This window comes from Pteropus vampyrus, unplaced genomic scaffold, assembly GCF_000151845.1.
Source record: "Pteropus vampyrus isolate Shadow unplaced genomic scaffold, Pvam_2.0 Scaffold76, whole genome shotgun sequence".
In the NCBI taxonomy this organism is placed as follows: Eukaryota; Metazoa; Chordata; class Mammalia; order Chiroptera; family Pteropodidae; genus Pteropus; species Pteropus vampyrus.
Window position 1 is genome coordinate 7,654,471 of NW_011888857.1, and position 9,123 is coordinate 7,663,593.

The 9,123-nt window shown below is 34.7% G+C and overlaps 1 pseudogene; it reads right to left on the reverse strand.

Moving 5' to 3' along the window:
• Window positions 1-8,476: 8,476 nt before the first annotated feature.
• LOC111741337 lies at window positions 8,477-8,595 on the reverse strand (annotated as a pseudogene).
• Between the last annotated feature and the right edge of the window lie 528 nt (window positions 8,596-9,123).

Below are 9,123 nucleotides of genomic sequence, written 5' to 3' on the forward strand. Positions count from 1 at the left end.
AGGTCCATCCATGTTGTTACCAATGGCAGTATTTCATTTCTTCTTTTGGCTGAGTAATATTCCATTGTATATATGTACCACAGCTTCTTTATCCAATCATCTATCATAGGACACTTCAGTTGCTCCCATGTCCTGTCCACTGTGAATAATGAAAACAAAGTTTTTATGATAGATTCCTGCCAAAAGGAAAAAAAGATCTGAATAAGGCCTCCATATGCACTTTACTCATGTTTGAGGTGTGTATAATTCTCATACACTAACTGTGGATCCTTTGACTTAAACTCTGTTTTCAATTAAAAATCTTAAACTAGGTTAACACATGTGCATAAATATCTAATTATACAGTAGTCACCAAGGAAAAACAAAATGCGTTTTCCTGTATTCTAAATTCTATGTTTTGCCAATAGAAGAAACCAGCCAGAAACTGGTCAGTGACAGAAATGTGATTTGAACCTAGATATCCTGGCTCACAGGCAAGACTCTTTATATTGCTACCTTTTGTTATCTCTTAACAAAAGAACTACTAAGATGTGGTAAATGAGGTATTTACTGTGAGAAGTAGAAGAAAAAAACTGAACTTGATGGGAGGGCCTTATCACAGTAAGTTCTCAGAAAACCATTATTAAACTGTTCCAGTGCCAAAAAAAAAAAGTAAACAAACAAACAAAAATCCCAACTCATTTCATGCCAAATATGTAAGTAGAGAAAACTTAAGAACTGCTTTGGTGAACCACCAGTGCCTGGGATTTCTATTGCCAAGGAGCAATAAGTCCAGATGACGGGTTCAAGTTTCTTGGGGGCACATAATAACACAAAATAAGGCTTTGCTTTTTATCCAAATGTAACGTAAAAAGAGGGTTGGGTTTCCTAAATTTCAGCCTGTCTTGGGCAGGTCTTGATACAATTATATGGTCTTTTCTTGAAAGACTTCAAATATTCCTTTCATCCCTTTCTCAGTCATAGTGCATTTTTTTCTTCTGTTGTTTTACTGATAAAGTTTTCTGGATGTTACTCTCTCTATTCTCCCTTACTATAACTGTAGAAATGGATTCAGAAATGAAACAGTAGCTCTAAACTATATTTTTTGATAGTTTTTCTTCATTAAGAGAACTCTCTATATGTAATCTCCTCATATTTAAACTACAAGTGATAAGAGCTGTCTCATTATATATAATTAAGTCTCGAATTACAGTTTCATAGCATACTTTCCCTAGGTACACTAGCCCTTTTTATGTAAAAAAAAATAAAAAACAACAACAAAAAACTTGACTTGGAAGGAATCGAGATATGAGGATGTGGAGGAATAGGAATTAGTTTTTAGGGAAAGGGGTTCTTGAATTAAGTGTCAAAGCAGAATCCAAGACTCAAATACCTGGTGGAATTTGGGCCCAAAACAATAATGAATGAAATGAGCCAGCTCTACAAAAAATAACTGCTCATGCCAATTAATAATGGGCAACTGACATTAGGTCAGTGTGAATTAGGTCATAAAGAATACCAGTAACTATGGCAAACTCTAGTGGGTGTGCCCTATGTAAGAAGATCAAATACTACCTCCCATAGCACTGGGGCAAAATTGGCTCACTGTTGTCAGACTTTTGAGAGAAACTATAAATCCAGATTTTAAATATAGGCAACCAATTTATGAAAACATTAAGGGAATGAAATGTCAGACAATGATCTGAGTTTCTCTGGTTTTTGGTTTAAATAGGCTTAGCCCTGTCTTCATATCCCTCTGCCCTTCCAAACAAAAATCTTCTAGTATCAAGTACCATTCTGATACTTTTTCTCTCTCTAGAGTTGATTTTCACTGTACAGGTATCATAAGGAGCCAGCAGGGGGAACCCACAGACTGTGTGACTTAAAACTAAAGGACTAAATTAAAAAAAAATTTATACATGGAAAAAAAATTAAAGCAATTTTGAGACCCAGCAACTAGCTTCTATGTCTCTGGCTAGCAATGTGAGTTTATCTTACATACCGACCTTTGCTTTTACTTGTCTAATAAAATATTGTTATGACAATCATCATTTATATGATTGGAAACTGAATGCAAAGTCTTCTGGAACTTAGGTCAGCTTATAGAATGTGCTTTAAATGCTGAAAGTAAGAATCATTCCCTCATCTGGATTTGTCTGAGTGCAGACTGTTGAATGAGTGGGCCATGTGACCTGCCATATTCATTTTGATGCAAAATGGACTTACATCAACCAGAATTTTATTACTGAGTTTTTACTACAGTGAGTGTAGCAATGTATTGTGTACCATACAGTTGCACATTTTTATAATATTAATTTATTGCCCTCAAGAAATATTAGCAATATTTAGACTAATTTTTAAAACACACACACACATACACACACATACACACTGAGAGAGAAATGGCTAGATTAGTATGGTCTGTCCTGTGGAGAAGGCTTAAATAGGATTTCCATAGGCGAGTACTTTTTAATTTTTATTTTGTAATGGCATATGTAAAAAAATGATATTCATAGGCACAGTAGAGAAACTTAATGAGTATGATTACATAAAAGTTAAATAGCTCCAACTGGCCCAGGCCTCATACGGCCGTGAAGAAGGCAATGGGGATCAGTATCTGGGCAGACCTTCAGCCCACTTGTGGCATTGAAGAATGCTATAAAATACTGGTTTGGGAGGCTCTGCTATAGGACTGTAAAGAAAGGGGAGATGAAAATAGAGACAGCTTTAGGACTGATTTCCCTTTCCCTTTTTACTTTTTCCTAATGTTGGTTTAATTATTGCTTACCAGCATTTGTCAAAAATAAATTTAATACTTTTTCATTTCTTAGTGATGGAAAGAAATTTAACTCTGGGTGGTGAGCACACAATGCAACATACATATGACATATTATTGAATTGTACACTTGAAACTGATATAATTTTATTAACCAATGTCACCCCAATGAATTTAATTTAAAAATACTTCATCATTTTTTTCTTTACTTTGAAAATATAGGATGGAATTAAAGATTCGTTTTTTCAGAAATTTTCTCCCCATTTCCAGAGTTCTAAGAATGATCCATTTTATCTCTAGAAAAGATAAAATCTTTTCTCAAGTATGTATTCATCTTACTGCAAAGGCTGGCTTAGGCGTGGTTGGCCCATTCACTTTTGTTTGTACTACTGTTTTGGAGGAAGGGAGAGGTCAGAAAACAGGAGAAAAAAGAGAAAATAAGGCCATTATTGACATTATTTCTAAATGAAAGTTTAATGAATACCGCCTCTATGCCAGTAACCTCCATATACATAGTTGGTTCTTTTTTATTTTTATTTTTTTAATGAGCTGCTACTATTTTGGAATAGAATAATGTTGAGTTATAATTAAGTATATTGAAGTCTAATCATAGAGTTATTCATGAACTGAGAGGAGAATGAAAATTTTCATCTTAATGCAGAATAGCATTGAATGACCACATTGGTTCATACTGGCTTTCCTTTGTTCCTCTCCTTTATAGCTAATCAAGTTAGACTACACCTATTAAACGAATGTGCTTTCATACTTTTAACCTAGACATAACACTTTGTAAACAAAATTAGAGGTAGAAAGGTGAAGAACCTCTCTTTCCCTCAATTTGGGAAACAAAAATGTAGAATTTTGGATTTTTGATATTTAGCTCAGGCTGGCAAGAGTTCTGATAATAGCTTAGCTGAAATTTAAAAGGATGAGATAAAGCCCCTTGGGACAAGGGCAAAGTTATAGTCACTAGTTTTTCTTCATCATCCCCCTCTTCTCACACTCCCTCCCCAACTAAATCTGTGACCATGCTGTTATATTGACAAGGGGATTATAATAACTGAAAGGGACTTGAAAATTTGCTCTAATTTTAAAAATTATAAAATCTTTAATAAATACTTTCATTCTGATTTAGGCTGGATCCAAGAAGATAATGCTTCACTTCTAAAGTGTGGGGAATGTTATATAACCAATATAATTTTACAATATTCTCCCAAGCAAATGGCGGCTGCTAGTCCTTAGAATCCCTCCAAGACTCTAGAATTCATAGCTACCAGGGTAATATGTCCTCATTTTCGTAACAAAAAAACTCCTGAGCAGTCTTCGACAGTCTGTTTCAAATTTTACTTGGGCAAAATCTTTCCCAGTGTCTCCTAAACCACCTTCTCTATGACATCAGGATAGTATTTGGATTCCAGAAGAGAGCTCTATTGTGTTTAATTCTCCACCTTAGACTATTCATGACAGCTGCTTTCAAACTCCTCACTTGAAGAATTGTCATTCATTTTTCTTGGGTCATCAGAAAGAACAGATTCATAGCAAAATTTTCTAACTCCTGAGTCAAAGAAGAAAGCAGCCATCATAGGAGTGATTGAAAAAACAAATATCAGTATTGACTGTAGATAAATTAGAAAGCAGTCAATAAAACCCTTCCTGGGTGAGTTGAAGGCCATTTGGTATTTCTGAGTCTGTGAGGAGGATGGGTGGGAGGTAAAGTGCATCTCACCTCAACCTCTCTACCAACCCACATAATGATTCCCAACTTGGGATCCATAAAGTCCTTCAAATATATTTTTAAAACCTAGTAAAAAGTACAAATTGCACATTTTTTCTTCATAATGATACTGTATATGTTAAAAATAACAAACAAATTTCTTTGTTTTGTCCTATGATTCTAACTGCTGAGTTATTTACAATATATGTTATATGTGGCAGATTAAAAGACCTAATCAGCTATTGTTGACGTTGATTATAATGGTTCATGAAGCAGTTAAAATTTCATGAATTTGTTAGTAATGGAAAGACTGAGAAGTCTTTTCATAGTATAATAATTTTAATACAATAATTTATATAGTATACTTAAAATTTTATGAACTATCTATTTCTATATCCCAGTAGCTCCAATGAAATGGGTAGGATAGGATGAAAATTGAACACCAGAGAATTGAAATGATTTCCAAAGGCAAAAACAAATACTACTTCTCTGACCACTATCACCATCATTTGGCACCAACCCTCTCAAATAGATACTGTACTATTCCCATAGCATTGCAGTTATAAGTGTGGACTCTGGACAAAGATTGTCTGGGTTCAAATTCTGACTCTAATTCATATTAGCTGTGATCTATGGAATGTTACTTAGTCTTATTCTCTATGTGTCAGTTTTTTCAGTTTATCACATCTCAGATTAAATGTTGATAAGAATAGTCTCTAGCTTGGGGTTGTGATGATTACTGAGTGAATAGATATAAAGTATTTAGAAGACTGCTTGGAATACTAGGTATTCAATAAATGTTAGCTATCATTATTATTAAAAATAAGAAGATTGAGTCTCAGACGCTAAGATCCACAGTTCTTACATGGTAAATCTGGAATCATTTTTCATTTGATTCTCAGTTGATGATATCAGACTTGGAATAATTAAGTGATTTTCCTAAAGTCACATGTCTAATTAGTGGCAGAACTGGGAATAGAATCCAAGGCTCCTGATTTACTAGCTATGGCTTATTCAGTGAATTCACATTTCTTAACAATTTGTATACCAAATCCTAAATTCTCTGTCGTAGTTGTTGTTGTTATTTATTTATTTTTTACCAAAGGAAAGGAAATGATGGTAAATTAAAATCTCTATTATACATCATTTAGAAAATTCAACTTTGATAACATTGGTCCTTTAAGGACCTGGTAATTTTCACCATCTGAACTTTAAGTGCAGACTGGAACACTAATCTGACCACTGAGTTTTGTGTCAATAGTAAGGATGATTCATCAATACTCCTATTTGTAGAACACATTCTGGGAAAGTGGAATTCAGAAAGACCACAGCCTTTAGTGCTTTGTCTTCACAACTGAAATTAAGAAAGATGCAAAATTCCAAACCTTTCCTCTATATTTTCCTAATAGAAAAATTCTAAAGACTCATTTTGGTAATAATCACAGACAATCTGAATTTGCTCTTTAGTGCCTGCCAAGGAAAGGAGAAGAAAAAATATTCTTTGACAAGATTGTTGAATATGGAAAAAAGATTAGAATTATTATGCATGTTTTTGAGAGCAGAACTAAACCCAGAGAATTAAAGTTACAAAAAGGCAGATTTTGCCTTACTATAAGTAATAATTGTCTTGTGAGCTCCCTAGCTCTAAGCACAGTGCACAGGACACATTAGGCATACAGTAAAATTTGATGATTTCCTCTCTCAATATACCTGAGTTTATCTCTGTCTTAGTACTTTCATTCTGTATTATCTTTTTACTTTACTGTGCTTTAGGATATAAACTGTAAGCTACTTAAAGTCAGGGACTATATCTTGTTCATTATTGTATCCATACACCTTACACAGAACTTGTCATATATTAGCATTTAATAAGCATTGTGGGAAGAAGAAAAGAAAAAATTTTAAAAAAGAAGAAATAAATGAAAGAAAGGAAGGGAAGAATTATGTCAGAGTTTTTCAAAAATAGAATGAAACACTTAGCAACCAATTTTGGAACCCTGGTTTTATAATTGCTTAGTAGAGCTGTTGTAGAGTCGAACTGAAATTTCTTTGGGTGAAAAATCTTCCATGTGGTATAATCATACACAGTATATAAAATCTATATATATATTTTTAAGATTTCAATTATTTAGAAATTCCATTCAAAATGCAGTATTTACTTGCCTCCTAAATTGTTAAACTGTTATTTAATTGTCATAACACACCTAATGAAAACCTTGGTATTGAACTTATATGCATCTTTGAAAAACATGGCACTGTAATTCTGAGACAGAAATACTCCATTAGACTTGTAGTATTGTAACACAGGAGGAGGGCATTAAGTTATTCTTGCTACAAAAAAGAACACTGGATTTGGTAGAACTACCTTTGATTATGTTAAATTATATCTACACCATGTTTGCCACAGAAGACTTCTAGAGAACAGAGAATTCTCAAATTGTAACACAGCCATTTTAGAACACATCTTAAACTCACTTCAAGCTAATTCACTTCAAGGTAATGCTAAATTTCATCATAATTTCATATAAGAACTTCTTTTTCATAAACAATGAAAAATAAAGGTGATTGTTGTCATTATGCAATGATTGTGACATTATGATGTCAGAGCCGGTAAGGGTTATTCACAGATGATTGGTGAGCAATATCATTCATGTATAGTTTCTTCTTCCAATACGCTGCCTCTACTTTGGCTTTGCCTGGTGTAATTCAGCCATTTTCTGAGAAGAATATTTTGTTATATCTCACCAGGAGATTCAAAATCAGCATTCTTAATTCATGCTTGGCAACACCTTTGAGAAAGATGAACAGATGCAGTTATTCATTTGTTGCTATTCTTTTCAACATTCCATTGATATGTGGCCTTGTCACTCCAACTTCTTTAATTTAGTGCATGAATATTAATGGTCTCAACTTTACCAAATGTAATTCTTATAGTTATTTTTATTCAGACTTATGATTTTTCTGATCCAGTTAAAAGAAAGAAGGAAAGAAAAAGAAGGAAGAAAGGAAGGAAGGAAGGAAGGAAAGAAGGAAGGAAGGAGGGGAGGGAGGGAGGGAGGGAGGGAAGTAGGAAGGAAGAAAGAAAGGAAATAAAGAGATGAGAAGAGAGGAAGAGAAAGAAAAGAACAAAGGAGGAAGAGGACAGGCTAAAGCAAGAAGAAAGCAAGCAAAGAAAAAATGGAGAGGAAAGAGTTTTTAAAATTATTATTTTGCAAAAATACCAGAACAAAAAGAGGTTAAAAATGAATATAAGGTATGATTGATGCCATTGGTTTCTGAATTTGAATGCTTTTGACTGCATATCCAATTAAAATGCCTTAAAAATAAGGAAAATGTATAAACTCATATAACAATAAACGTAGAGCAGTGGTTCTCAACCAGAGTCAGTTTTGGGAACTGTTTTGGCAACCAGCGAACATTTAGCCAAGGCTGGAGATGTTGCTTGTTATCACTAAAGGAAGGGTGCTGCTAGTGAGTAGAGGCCAGGGATGTTGCAAGGCATCCTATAATCCTACAAAGCACAAGTCAGCCACCCACAACAAAAATTATGTAACCCAAAATATCTCTAGGAAGATTCCAGACTTGGTAAATTCAGGGGCTGCGTGATATTGCTGAAGATCTACTTTCTATCTTTCTTTCCTCTTGGCTGTCCTGTCAATTCGATTAACCTCATGATGTGAATATAGCTGCTATGGCTTCAGGTATCACTTCCAGATGACAATATCTTGGAGGAAGAATAAAGGGGTGTTTTCATTGTCTTGTACTTTCCAAACCTCTCTACCAATATTAGTTTAAGTACATCATGATTCACCCCTTGAGCTTAACAGATTTAGATTTCTCTAAAACACCTGGCTGCCTGCTACTTGAATAACATCAGTTTTTTTGTTTTTAACTAAGAAGAAAGGAAGCAATGGTTGTTGGATAGGAAAAAACTGATTCAAATGAAACAGATTTTTTAAAACTCAAAATCCTTGAGTTTTAACACTCTGATGCTCTTTTTTTTTTCACGCCTATAGCACCCGGAATTCCTAGGTGGTCTCCCATCCAAGTACTAACCCAGCCCAACCCTGCTTAGCTTCCACAATCAGATGAGATCGGGCATGTTCAGGGGGGCATGGCCCTACACTCTGATGCTCTTATATGCATCCCAGTAATAGATAAGCCTGAAAGGTGGTGTCAACCTAAATGAACAAGTAAACTGGGGCAGACTGTAGTTACCAGAAATTGAGTTTACTTGAGAAGAGCTGAGGAATTGCAATTTATGAAATGTATGCTGCAGCAAGCTACAGACAAATCTTTTGAGGGTTTACGGTGGGCTGTATTTATGGACAAGGGGTACAAAGAGTAGGAAGTCCAACCAGAGTCCAAGCAGTAAGTTCATTGGCTTGAGGATAGGAAGGGATTTTTGGCAGATGGTTGTTGGTCGGGAGATGTCTCCCTCTTCTGTAAATCAGACATGTACAGGAAATCCATCTCTCAGATATTAAGTTCTGTTCTGAGGGTGTATGTATGAGATTATCCATTTCATATTTTCTGCTTCCATTTTAGATTGAAGTCCTTTCACAGTGGGAGGATATTTCAGTCATCTTGATAGGGCATTCTCTCCTCTGGTTAGTGCTTGAGGGACACAGGCAAAATATACCTTTCTAAACTA